This window comes from Mustela lutreola, chromosome 11, assembly GCF_030435805.1.
Source record: "Mustela lutreola isolate mMusLut2 chromosome 11, mMusLut2.pri, whole genome shotgun sequence".
In the NCBI taxonomy this organism is placed as follows: Eukaryota; Metazoa; Chordata; class Mammalia; order Carnivora; family Mustelidae; genus Mustela; species Mustela lutreola.
In genome coordinates, this window is record NC_081300.1 from 88,070,489 (window position 1) to 88,084,558 (window position 14,070).

A 14,070-nucleotide genomic window follows, 5' to 3' on the forward strand; every position below is an offset into this window, starting at 1 on the left:
TCTCTCTCTCTCTCAAATAAATCTTAAAAAAAAAAAAAAAAAGTCCAAGTAGAATGCCTAGCAGGCAGTGAAAGTTCAAGAATTCTACCTATTGATTACCATTATCAAAGACTTCTTCCAGGGCTGATATATTAGGACTCTCCTCAAAAAACTAAAAAGCAATGAAAGTCTTCACAAAAGGATACTGAACACTCCAATGCTCTATGAAGATGAGATTTGCCCTTGCTGACCTACTGCTAGCTGAAATTCTCATTATTAGAACCACATCTTCAAATTGTGGTGTGTTTTCATAAAATTCGTAGCCCCAAACCAAAATATATTAACAGAAAATGAGACTACTTGGCTTGTTTTATAATTCAGCAGAAATACACTGGTCATTTATCCACTTAAACGTTTTCTAAAAAGCTATAAGCACAGTTTAAGACTCTTAAGGTATAAAAACATAATAGAAATCAGTTTCCCCAGAAACTGTCTCCAATTGTAAGTAAAAAAGATAATGGAAGACACCATTCATTGCCTCAGCAATTATTTATTTCTCTCTATCTTGATAACGAAACCAAATTACATTTGGAAAAATCAAGTGCCAACTCCAGGCAATGGGTCGCCATTGGTCTAAGTTGATCATGACAATCTTGTTCCCTCTTCCTATATCTCTGGCAACTAAGGATGGTAATCTGACCCAGGTACAGGGAACAAAGGGAAGCAAAAGCTATTGAAGGAGAAGTCCCGAGAAGGCATCTGCTTTCTCATTTGGAGGAGACAGAAGCAGCTGGTGTGGTGACTCTGCCTTTTCCCCTGCCCACCTTCTTCCTGTCTTGAACATACATGTGATGTCTGAAACTAAAGCAGCTACCGCACGATCTTAAGATAACTAACATAAAGGAAAGGCTGAAGAAAGACTACATACAGTGGTCCTGACATTCCTAAGCCACTCACTGGACCAACACCCGTAACCATTGACTTCCTGACCCCTTGTTTAAAGCGACAAGAGATGAGTTTCACTTGCTGCTAAATAATTCCTCACTAGACGGTCCCTCCCCAGAATATGGCGCAGTGGCGGGCAGGTCCAGATAGCAGTTTCCAAGTCATGGAGCCATGTTCTTGTATCCAAGTTGCAGGGATGATACCAAGGATGTGAAGAGGATGTTAAAACGAAACCATTCCTACTTCATTATTTTACCTGTGACAATCATCTAATTCAACCCAGTCTTTGGTGCATTTCCCAAGCACAGATACAAGCAAGTTATTGATAATCCTAAACGGGCACAACTCACCTTACAGCCTACAGAATATATGATCCTTGCCCTCCAATAACAGCTCTGCTCAATTTGGGAAGTCACCCTCCCCAGCCCACAGCACTTCTCCTTTCCCATCATTTCTCTTCTAGCACACAGCAATTCTGTCCCAAAGGCTTCCGGTGGCTTTTCAACTCTGCAATCACCCAGCAGTTGGTAAGACCTATTAATATTTCAGTTCATTTTTCAATTGCAGGGCCATGATACTCATTGAACGCAGACCATCTATTCATCTACTACAAAACACACCCAAGTGTCTCAAAATGCCCTTCTGGTTACAAATGAGATAGTTACAAAATACTCTTCAGGACCTCAGACAGCACCCTTCCAGCAACCTTCCAGGTCAACGTAAGGTGAATTTCTCCAGGACACCCTCCACAATCCAAGGAAGACACTGCCTCTTCTTGGCATCATTAACCAGGAAAAACAAACACAAAACAAAACACTGGATAGAGTAAGACAGCCATTTCTTTAACCCAAAATATGGCCATCCTCCGGACAATGACCCTTACGATGGGTAAGAAGAAATGCGGCTAAAATATTTGGAGTAGATACTATGTTTCAGGTACTGGGGTAAGTGCCTTAGATACACTATTTATTTTTATTATTTCATGGAGATCCATATAGCTAAAGTGACCATATATTCTGGCTTACATGGGACCATCCTGATTCACACTTGTGATTATGGCTTCATTCCCTTTTTACCCACAGAAGAATGCTATTTTACAGTTATAAAATACAGAAGTCACGGGGATGCCATGTACAGCTTGGGGAATACAGTCAATAGTATTGTATTCACTTTGTATCATGACAGACAGTAACTAGACATCACAGTGTTTAGTTCACAATGTATAGTAAATGTCAAATCACTATGTTGTACATACAAAACTGATAGAACATGATATGTCGATTTTACCTTAAAAAAATGCCTTTTTAGATGTAAAATTACACAGTCATGGGACACCTGGGTGGCTCAGTTGGTTAAGCAGCTGCCTTCAGCTCAGGTCATGATCCCAGCGTCCTGGGATCGAGTCCCACATCGGGCTCCTTGCCCCGAAGGGAGCCTGCCTCTCCCTCTGACTCTGCCTGCCACTCTGCCTGTGCTCTCTCTCTCTCTGACAAATAAATAAATAAAATCTTTAAAAAAAAAATTACTCAGTCATCTTAGGTAGGGTCAGACCACCTGGGTTAAATTCAAGTACTTCCATTAAGAGCTTTGCACTACTTGGCTCAGTTTCATCGCATAAAATGAGACTCATAATAGAAGTATCTCTCCCTAGGGGTGCCTGGGTGGCTCAGTGGGTTAAAGCCTCTGCCTTCAGCTCAGGTCATGGTCCCAGGGTCCTGGAATCAAGCCCCACATCAGGCTCTCTGCTCAGTAGGGAGCCTGCTTCCCTTCCTCTCTGCCTACTTGTGATCTCTGTCAAATAAATAAATAAAATCTTAAAAAAAAGAAGTATCTCACTATTTAAATTATTTTAATCCAAATTCAAAAACATACCACATATAATGTATAGCATAATTAGTTCTCAACATACAGCAAATGTCAAATCACTATGTTGTACACATGAAACTGATAGAACATGGTATGTCAATTATACCTCAAAAAAAATGCCTTTTTAGATGTCAAATTACATGGTCATCTTAGGTAGGATCAGACCACCTGGGTTAAATTCCAGTACTTCCATTAAGAGTTTTGTAGTACGTGGCTCAGTTTCATCACATAAAATGAGATTCAGAATAGAAGTATTTCTCACTATCTAAATTATTTTAATCCAAATTCAAAAACATACCACATAGTAAAATATATCAGTGGGAATTCATAGGATTGTGTGAGGGGATGGGGAGACATAGATATTTAAGGTCCATATAAGCTAAGTAGACTAACGACCTGAAGCAAGTGTTCTATAATGTGGTAGCTTCTTACCTCTGTTTTTCCATCTGTAAAATGGCAACGACATCCTACATTTTAAGCACCTATCTGGGGTTCAGTGAATGGTGAGGGCTATTATCTTAATCTTGGGATACAGCTTCTTCTGGGATGGAAGGCATAAAGTGGCCTAGAGATACACAGTATCATCGAGGGTTCGCTTAACAGGTCTCTTCCATCCTGTTCTCTTCCTTTGGAAGGAAACATCAATTCTGACACATGACATCTGTCCCATGTGAGCAATGCAGAGCCAGAAGAACGTGAGAGGACTCAAGGCCCACCCGCCACGGGTTGATGGATGGCAAACCAGTGAACTGCTGAGACTGGCTCATACACCCATCTGCCACGTGCCGGGAAAGAAGTTGGGGCTTCTAGCGCAGCCATTGATGTCTGTCCGGGCATCTGATATCTCAGCTAAATTTAGACTGGCAATCAATAGAGACCTCTCCGAAGGCCTCATTTTCACAGGTTCTTACTTACCTCGCCAGCATGTCACTTTGCAGTGGTGAAACCTACATTCAGGACTGCTGTCCCTGTTCCTAAGCAATTGTCTGAAGTTCCCCAGTTCTACCTCTACTGCCCCCTCCTCAGTCTTTAATCACCTGTAGCGAGGAAACCATTTTATTGATGGCCACTTTCCCCAAGGTGGGGTCACAGATATCAAATCACACAAAGATGGAAAATCTACATAGAACCAGATCGCTTTAAAAGTCTGATGCAGTGGGTGCCTGGTTGGCTCAGTGGGTTAAGCGCCTGCCTTCAGCTCAGGTCATGATCCCAGAGTCCTGGGACTGAGCCCCATGTGGGGCTCCCTGCTCAGTGCGGAGTCTACTTCTCTCTCTCTCTCTTTTCACCCCTAGTGCCCTCTTTCTCACTCTCTCTCAAATAAATAAATTTAAAAAAAAAAACTATAAAAGTCTGACGCACTCAATTTACAGATCAAGAAATTGAGATTCAGTAAGAGAAGAGACTTGCCCAATGTAATATGCAAAGTATTCTAGCATTAAAATGGGTTGGGGGCAGGATGCTAGAGTCCGATTACCTGGCTTCAGCTGTTACTTCCACCACATTCAAGTTACTTTGACTCTCCGTACCTCAGTTTTCTGAGCTATAAAATGGGACTGATCACAGCACTTACCTCCTTTACTGGGGTGAGTATTAAATGAGACAGTGCACATAAATCCCCTAGCACAGTTTCCTAGGGCTTAGAATTCACATTAGATATGGTTGCTTTTTATTATTTTTAATATTGATGGAGCTGGTATAGAATTCCACATCTCTTAGTAAAAAAAACAAAACAAGAACAACAACAACAAAAAAACTGAACTTGTTAGAATCTGGGTGCATCCTCATAAAAAAGGAACTTTGAAGGTTTTATATTTTTTAGTGTTTCTCCTTTATAGCATTTAATGTTCTCAAGGTTAATAAACTTGACCGGTATTTCTTTTTTCTAAGATTTATTTATTTATTTTAGGGACAGCGCATGTAAGCAGAGGAAGGGGCAGATGGAGAGGGAGAAACAGACTCCCCACTGAGCTGGATTGGAGGCTCCATCCCAGGACCCCATGATCATGACCTGTGCCAAAACCAAGAATGGGATGCTTAACCAACTGAGCCACCTAGGCGCCCCTTAACCAGTATTTCTTAAACTGTATTCCTCAAAAGAGTAGTTTTCTTCAAAGCTAGGAATTCCGCAAAATTCCTAGTTTGGTAGTCATATAAGTTTAAGAAATACTGGACCTTCGGTTTCCTCCTCCCCTGGAGATTCATAATGCATATGAACATATGAAAGATCTAAGAAGTCCTGAAGGAAAGAAGTTCAAATGATTTTATTTAAACTATTATTTCCCAAATGTACTTGATCATAAAATCCTTCCGAATATCCCCACTAACACTTGCTATCACACAAATTCTTCAGGAATTGCAAAATTCTGAATTAGATCAAAGCTTCTTGGGGCTCCTGGGTGGCTCAGGTCATGATCCCAGGGTCCTGGGATCGAGCCCCACATTGGGCTCTCTGCTCAGTGTGGAGCCTCCTTCCCCCTCTTTCTGTCTGTGCCTGCCTCTCTGCCTACTCGTGATCTCTGTCAAATAAATAAATAAAATCTTTTAAAAAAAATAAGGAAGAAAATAAAAACTTTTAAAAAGTTTCTTTTTTTATAATTTTTTTTTTAATTTGACAGACAGAGATCCCAGAGAGGCAGGCAGAGAGAAAGAGAGGGAAGCAGGCTCTCCGCTGAGCAGAGAGCCGGATGTGGGACTTGATCCCAGGACCCTGAGATCATCACCTGATCAAAGACAGAGGCTTAACCCACTGAGCCACCCAGGCGCCCTCTCCTGCCCCAAAAGTTTCTTAAAGTCTCCCACTCAAAATCAGAAGCCCAAGCCATAACACCTGACATTCCATAGCTTCCTAGCTCAAAACAAAACCAAAATTAAACCCCCCAAAAAATAAAGAAAGAAAGAAGAAGAAGAAAAACCAACTTTCTAGCAAATAACCTGTACTAGACAATTTCTCGTAAGTCTAAGACTCCCTCAGGGCACTGAGTCTTGACAATGATGTTTATAGAACCTTGCTAAGCCATCCTTTAGCCACAGGTGACTGGACCAGAGGTGGACACCTGACTGAGGAGGAACCAATCAGATCCTCTCCAGAGAGAGTCTCATGTCAGGAAAGTTAAAGACCCCCAACTCCTACTGCTAGAGAACCAGCAGCTATTCTAATAGCTTCTTTCCCCACTCACCCCTTAGAGTCGTAGGTATGATGACCAGCATCTCCAGCCTGCATTCTACTCCTCCCTTCCCACAATTAATTTGAGTCTTGTTGGCCCTAATTGGCCCCACGTAGGCCACTACACTTCTGGAGCCAAGACTGACAAAACCCATCTGAATTTCACAGGACCTAGAATAAAGAAGGAGGAGTTTCCCACAGGTTCTGCAACCAGAAGACAAGGGGAATAAGTGATGAGCAGAAATTAAAAAAAAAAAAAAAAAAAAAAAAAAAAAGAGGTCCCCCATACACAGGGCTACATTATGACTTTTAAAGGTCTTAGGCACTTTTGTGTTCATGAATTCCTTCCTCAAAAAAATATATATAGAGATTTGAAACCATATTTTATGACTGTGTTGGCATAACGACAGATATAACCCTGGCTGGATGATACTCGTGTTTTTTGTCTGACTTTAAAGTAAATTAAAACATTTTTGTGGGCGCTCGGTACTGCACCTACTGTGTCAATGGACGAATCAGCCCTGACCACACCTGCTCTCAGAAGAAACCCGTTTCAGCAGAAACTTGTGCCCATGGATGAGCAAGCTTTCATCCTGTGTCTGCCTTTCACACCATCCTCCAAGCTCAACCTGAGCTCGTGAGGAGAGGCAGCCAATTTTACTGAAAAACCAACCTGGAGAAAAGGGGAGCCAAGGAAATGATGGGCTTCCTCATCAGTATAATCTTCCCGCTAAAAGGTTTATCTGCCACAGTGCCTTAATCTGCTTCCAAAGTTCACCTTCATTAACTGCGCGGTCTCAGAAAGGGGCGGACAGCTCCCTTCACAAATCTCTCACTTGCCATAACTGACATTGTTATACTCATGGCTATTACTGTTAGGATTACATGAAGTCAGTGACCTTTTACTTTCTTCCCCCAAAGTCTGAAGAGAGATGAACCAAGAGGATATTTTCATGGAAAGGAAACCAAAGAATGGAAAAAGGTAGAAAAATCCTAAGTGATCTGGAATCAGAAGTCCTGGAAGGGATTTTCTGAGGTTGCTGGAATATCTCTGCCCCTAATTAATTTACCCTAAAGTATTCTGAGCAGCATGATGTGGTGCATGCATCCCCCTCTTGCTTAATGCTCATGGGTTTTGCCATATTTGTGTATCAGCTGTAATATGGTTAAGCTTTTCTTTAAACCAACTCATTTTTCCCCACATAACTTCATTGTGAACAATACCATCTTAGAGACCAAAAGTTTGATGAACCAATTATATTGCTCCTGATACATTTCATTAAATATTGACCATTCAAATAAAAAAATACTTATAGATGTACCTCCTAAGACCTTCATGAGTACCCCCAATGACATGTATATGCCTGGTAGGATACCTGTCCTTAATTAGCCTTTAACAAGTCACTTACCGGGGCACCTGGTGTTTCAGTCAGTTAAGCGTCTGCCCTCCGCCTGGGGTGTGATGTTGGAGTTCCAGGATTGAGCCCCATGTCGGGCTCCCTGCTCAGCAGGGAGTCTGCTTCTCCTTCTCCCATTGCTTGTGCTCTTGCTCGCTCATTCTCTCAAATAAATAAATAAAATCTTAAAAAGAAAGAAAAAAGAAAAAAACCCATAAATCACTTACCCACTCTGATCATCAGTTTCCCGGCCCAGCTGACCTCTAGAGGTCTATGATTCTGCAATTCCAGAGAGGGGTTTAGGAAGCTGAATTTTGCATGATTGTGTTCCATTCCTTCCCCACCCCCACCTTTACTAGATTTTAATTTTTTTTACTATTAATCTTAAAATGAGGAAAAAACCTATATAATCGTAGAAAATAAAACATATCTCACTTAGGAGAGTGGAGCAAGATGGTGGAGCAGTAGGAGACCTAAATACCACTGGGGCCCAGGAGTTCAGCTACAGAGTAATCAAAGCATTCTGAACACCTACAAACTGAACAGGAGATCAAAGAGAAGAAAAGCAGCAATTCTAGGAGCAGAAAAGTCTGCTCCTAGACCCACAGAACATTTGGAGAAGTGAATCCGAGTTGATGGGAAGGGAGACCCCGGGCAGGGGGTCTGGCTCCTAGAAAGTGATAGAGCAGCAGAGAACAAAATCAGAACTTTTAGAGGTCTCCTCCACGGAGGGACGTCACTCCAGAGGTTAAGTTGTAGGGGGGAAGTGGAGACCTTGCAGGGGCAGTGTGGTCTGAAGACCCACGGGGTCTCAGAAAGACCGGGGGTGCCTGAGTGTGGCAGAGGCCCCAGGTATTGGAGCGGGGAAGCCAGCTACAGAGATGGAGCTGAGGACAGGGCTCTCAGTTCGGGGTTACCGTAAACCGTGATCTAAGTCACAGCTGGGCCACTGATCTTCGAGCAGGGACCCCATAAGTGGCAGATCCAGGGAAGCCCCTCCTTCCTCCTGCAGAAGGAGCAGCACAGGAGCCTGCTGCAGGAATCTGCTAGGTTTGGAGAGTCCAAACAGGGCCATGTGCCAGAGATAGAAATGCTCAGTCACAGGCCGGGTGAGCTCGGAGTACAGCTGGAGACCAGGGAGATCAGAGGGATTGACTGCTTTCCTCTGAGGGTGCACTGCGGAGTGGGCCCCAATCTCTCAGCTCCTATGGGGCCTGAGAGGTCACCATTTTCATTCTCCTCCAAAGCTCTACGGAAAGCTTTCAGGGAACGAAAGCTCCCAAGAACCTGAGTAGATTACTTAGCCTGGCCCCTGACAAGGGCAGTGTAATTCCACCTCCAGCAAAGACAACTGAGAATCATTGCCAACAGGCTCCTCCCACAGATCAGCAAGAACACCAGCCAAGACCAAGTTCACTGATCAATGAGAACTGTAAAACTTCAGAGCTACAGGAATACAGCACATAGAATTTGTGGGTTTTTGCCCATGATTCTTCAGTCTTTCAAAGTTAAATTTTTTATTTTTTTCTTACTCTATTTTTAAATTTTTCCTCTTTCCTATTTTAAAGTTTATTACCTATTTTATCAATAACTTTTTAAAAAATCATTTTAAATTTTCACTGTTATAATCATATTCTATCCCTTCATTCTGTTTAACCTTATTTCTTGTATACATATAGGTTTTTCTTTTTTTTTTAATTTTGGGATACAGTTTCCTCTAATAGACCAGAATATACCTTAAATCTAGTACATGGCTTTTTCTAGTCTCCAGCCTGATCACATCCTTTCCTCCTTTTTTTTCTTTTTTCAACCAACTTCTTATCAATTCCTTTTTTAATTTTCATATTTACAGTCATATTCCATCTTTTCATTATGTTTACCCTTATTTTTGTATATATATGTTTTTCTTTCTTTAAAATCTTGGGAAGCAGTTTCTTCTAACAGACCAAAATACACCCAAAATCAAGTGTGTGGTTCTGTTCTATTCACCAGGCTAACATATCTATATATATATAATATTATATAAAATACATAACCATATAATCATATAATTAACTATATACCATAATATAATAATAATATAATTATATGACATATATTTATACATAAATAACATATTTATAATAAACTTATAATAATTATAATTATATCTAGATATATGTATATCTAGATATATATATCTTGTTTCTATATATAGAAACAAGAAAGGTCTCAAGTATACAACCTAACCCTACACCTAAAGGAGCCAGAGAAAGAATAGCAAAAAAAGCCTAAACCCAGTAGGAGAAGAGAAATCATAAAGATCAGAGCAGAAATCAATGAAATAGAAGCCAAAAGAACAGTGGAACAGATAAACAAAACTAGGAACTAATTCTTTGAGAGATTTAATAAGATTGATAAACCCCTGGCCAGACTTATCAAAAAGAAAAGAGAAAGAACCCAAATTAATAAAATCATGAATGAAAGAGATCAGATTACAACCAACATCAAAGAAATATAAACAATTTTAAGAACATATTATGAGCAACTCTACGCCAACAAATTTGACAATCTGGAAGAAATGGATGCATTTCTAGAGACATATAAACTACCACAACTGAACCAGGAAGAAATAGAAAACCTGAACAGACCCATAATCAGTAAGGAGATTGAAGCAGTCATCAAAAATTCCCAAGAAACAAGAGCCCAGGGCCAGACAGCTTCCCGGGGGAATTCTATCAAATATTTAAAGAAGAACTAATACCTATTCCCGTGAAACAGCTCCAAAAAATAGAAATTGAAGGAAAACTTCCAAACTCATTTTATGAGGCCAGCATTACCTTGATCCCAAAACCAGACAAAGACCCGATCAAAAAGGAAAATTACAGACCAATATCCCTGATGAACATGGATGCAAAAATTCTCTCCAAAATACTAGCCAATAGGACCCAACAGTACATTAAAAAGATTATTCACCACGACCAAGTAGGATTTATTCCTGTGCTACAAGAATGGTTCAACATCCACAAATTAATCAATGTGATATATTAATAAAAGAAAGAAGAACTATACAATCCTTTCAGTAGACTAAGAAAAAGCATTTGACAAAGTACAGCATTTGTTCTTGATCAAAACTCTTCACAGGGTAAGGATAGAGGGTATATACCTCAAAATCATCAAATCATCTATGAAAAATTCACAGTGAATATCATTCTCAAAGGGGAAAAGCTGAGAGTTTGTCCCCTAAGTTCAGGAACACAGCAGGGCTGTCCACTATCACCACTGCTATTCAACATAGTACTAGAAGTCCTAGCCTCAGCAATCAGACAACAAAAAGAAATAAAAGGCATCTGAATCAGCAAAGAAGAACCCAAACTCTCAGTTTCTGCATATTATAGGATACTTTATGTAGAAAACCCAAAAGACTCCACTCCAAAACTGCTACAGCTCATACAGGAATTCAGTAAGGTGTCAAGATATAAACATCAATGCACAGAAATCAGTTGCATTTCTATACACCAATAGCAAGATGGGAGAGGAATTAAGGAGTCAATCCCATTTATGATTGCACCCAAAGCCACAAGATACCTAGGAATAAACCTAACCAAAGACACAAAGAATCTGTACTCAGAAAACTATAAAGCACTCATGAAAAAAATTGAGAAAGACACAAAGAAATGGAAAAACGTTCCATGCTCATGGATTGGCAGAACAAATATTGTAAAAATGTCTATGCTACCTAAAGCAATCTATACATTTAATGCAATCCCTATGAAAATACCATCAACTTTTTTCAAAGAAATGGAACAAATAATCCTAAAATTTATATGGAAACAGAAAAGACCACAAATAGCCAGAGGAATGTTGAAAAAGAAAACCAAAGTTGGCGGCATCACAATTCCAGAATTCAAGCTCCATTACAAACATGTAATCATCAAGACATTATGGTACTGGCACAAAAACAGACACATAGATCAATGGAACAGAATAGGGAGCCCAGAAATGGACCCTCAACTCTGCAGTCAACTAGTTTTTGACAAACCAGGAAAGAATGTACAGTGGAAAAAAAGTCTCTTCAACAAATGGTGTTGCAAAAATTGGACAGCCACATGCAGAAGAATGCAGAAGAATGAAACTGGACCATTTCCTTACACCACATACAAAAATAGACTCGAAATGGGTAAAAGACCTCAATGTGAGACAGGAATCCATCAAAATCCTTGAGGAGAACACAGGCAGCAACCTCTTTGACCTCAGCTGCAGCAACTTCTTCCTAGAAACATCGCCAAAGGCAAGGGAAGCAAGGGCAAAAATGAACTATAAGGACTTCATCAAGATCAAAAGCTTTTGCACAGCAAAGGAAATGGTCAACAAAACCAAACAACAACGAACAGAATGGGAGAAGATATATGCAAACGACCTATCAGATAAAGGACTAGTATCCCGTATCTATAAAGAATTTATCAAACTCAACACCCAAAGAACAAAGAATCCAATCAAGAAATGGGCAGAAGACATGAACAGACATTTCTGCAAAGAAGACATCCAAATGGCCAACAGACACATGAAAAAGTCTTCAACATCACTTGGCACCAGGGAAATACGAATCAAAACCACAATGAGATACCACCTCACACCAGTCAGAATGGCTAAAATTAACCAGTCAGGAAATGACAGATGTTGGCAAGGATGCAGAGAATGGGGAACCCTCCTACACTGTTGGTGGGAATGCAAGCTGGTGCAGCCACTCTGGAAAAGAGCATAGTGGGTCCTCAAAAAGTTGAAAATAGAGCTACCCTGTGACCCAGCAATGGCACTACTGGGTATTTACCCTAAAGATACAAATGTAGTGATCCAAAGGGGCACGTGCACCCCAATGTTTATAGCAGCACTGTCCACAATAGCCAAACTACGGAAAGAGCCTAGATATCCAACAACAAATGAATGGATAAAGAAGATGTGAGACATATAATATACACATATACCTACACACAATGGAATACTATGCAGCCATTAAAAAGTGAAATTCTGACATTTGCAATGAAATGCAAGGGTCATAGAGGGTGTTATGCTTAGTGAAATAAGCCAACCAAAGAAAGACAATTATCATATGATCTCTCTGATATGAGGCATTTGAGAGGCTGGGCAGGGAGTTGTGGGGGTTAGGGAGGGAAAAAATGAAACAAGATGGGACCGAGGAGGGAGACAAACCATAAGAGCCTCTTAATCTCAGGAAACAAACTGGGGTTGCTGGGGGATGGAGGGCAAGGGAAGGATAGGGTGGCTGGGCTATGGACACTGGGTGAGGTATGTGGTATGGTGTGGTGAGTGCTGGGAATTGTGTAAGTCTGATGATTCACAGACCTGTACCCCTAAAGCAAATAATACTTTATGTGTTATTAAAAACATATATCTATTACTTATGAAAATAAAATATATTCCCAATCCATTTGATATTTGTTTCTTCAAATTTCTGTCCATCAAGTGCTTTCAGAACTTCAGAGGTTTTGTACATGCTGTTCTCTCTGGAAACAACGCTCTTCCTGCAAGAATTCGCATCTACTCATGGTTCATATCTCAGCTCAAATGCACCTTGCTCAGGGAAGCCTTTCCAACCTATTACCACCATTCCCACTGTAGATTACACCCTCCAATTAAATGCTTTCATATTATTTTGTTTCTCCAGATGTAATCTTATTTAAATTTGGAGGATCATTTCATTAATGTCTGACCTCTTCCCTAGACTATACGTTTCATAAAACAGGATTTGATTTCCTTGCCACTGTTCCCAGAAATTTCTGTAGTGCCTGGCACAAGGTAGGCACCTGGTTTATTGAATGAACAACACTTCTGGGAGGGGATTGATTTTGAAATTTCATAGAAACTAACATCTCTTTTGGTAACTTGTTCTAGGGTGTCTCAACCTTTTCAGTTCCAAAATCATCCCTAATGTCTAGCCTTAAATTCCTCCTCCCTTGGCAGAGAAAACATTCTACAAAAAGAGTTATACCTGAAAGCTGTAGTCTTTGTGGGGGCCAAGGAGAAATTACAAGCTTCCTCTCTGATGGGGCCCTGGGAATTTCCTCCCACTCCCCACCAAGGCGAAATCCGAACATTCTTGATGCGTGTTAATTGCGAATGAAGCCCACCGTTACCTGGTTCAACGCAATTATCTACAAAGCTGGTCAAAAAGGCTCAGATGGAGGTGGTTTAAGCACAAAAGGAAGGGAGAACATTATTTGAGTAGCAAGTAGGCAAGCAAAATCCATCATGGTTAATTATTTGCTCTTAATTGTCAGGAAATGAAGGACGGATGGAATACGGTTTAAATGGAATAATACGAAAAGTGTTCTTCTACCCAAATGCTGTAGCCAAATTTGCAAGTGAGACTTTTCATAATCCACGGGTTGTTAATTATCTAAACATGGGTCCCTTGGAGCTGCCTGAGTGAAGATTAATTAGTTTTTGAAATAATAGCTAAATTGATGCGGGGAAGGAGTTCAGACTCGAAAATAATGGCTGAAAATTAGCCATCCTATTTCTTCATTTCTCTTTGCCGGGTTCCTAGAGGACATTTATCTCTGCTGCTTCTGCAGAGAGGGCTCATTAATCACACAGGCAGATGGGCCTTCCCCAATTTGTGACGTGGAATGAAAAAGCAGCCCCACAAAGTGCACAGGAGAAGAAAAGCCGATGATTTTCTGCACGAACTTCTTTCCAAACTCAGTCATGGCCAGA

At 40.6% G+C, this 14,070-nt stretch overlaps 1 protein-coding gene across 3 annotated transcripts in view; it reads right to left on the reverse strand.

Annotated features, from left to right (window-relative positions):
• Positions 1–14,070, reverse strand: part of SUDS3 (SDS3 homolog, SIN3A corepressor complex component) — a 239,545-nt gene that overhangs the window by 19,691 nt on the left and 205,784 nt on the right. For all 3 annotated transcript variants that reach the window (XM_059140987.1, XM_059140986.1, XM_059140988.1), the window contains one exon: positions 7,366–7,537. The gene's annotated coding sequence lies outside the window, so the exon portion shown is untranslated. The remainder of the gene's footprint in view (positions 1–7,365; positions 7,538–14,070) is intronic.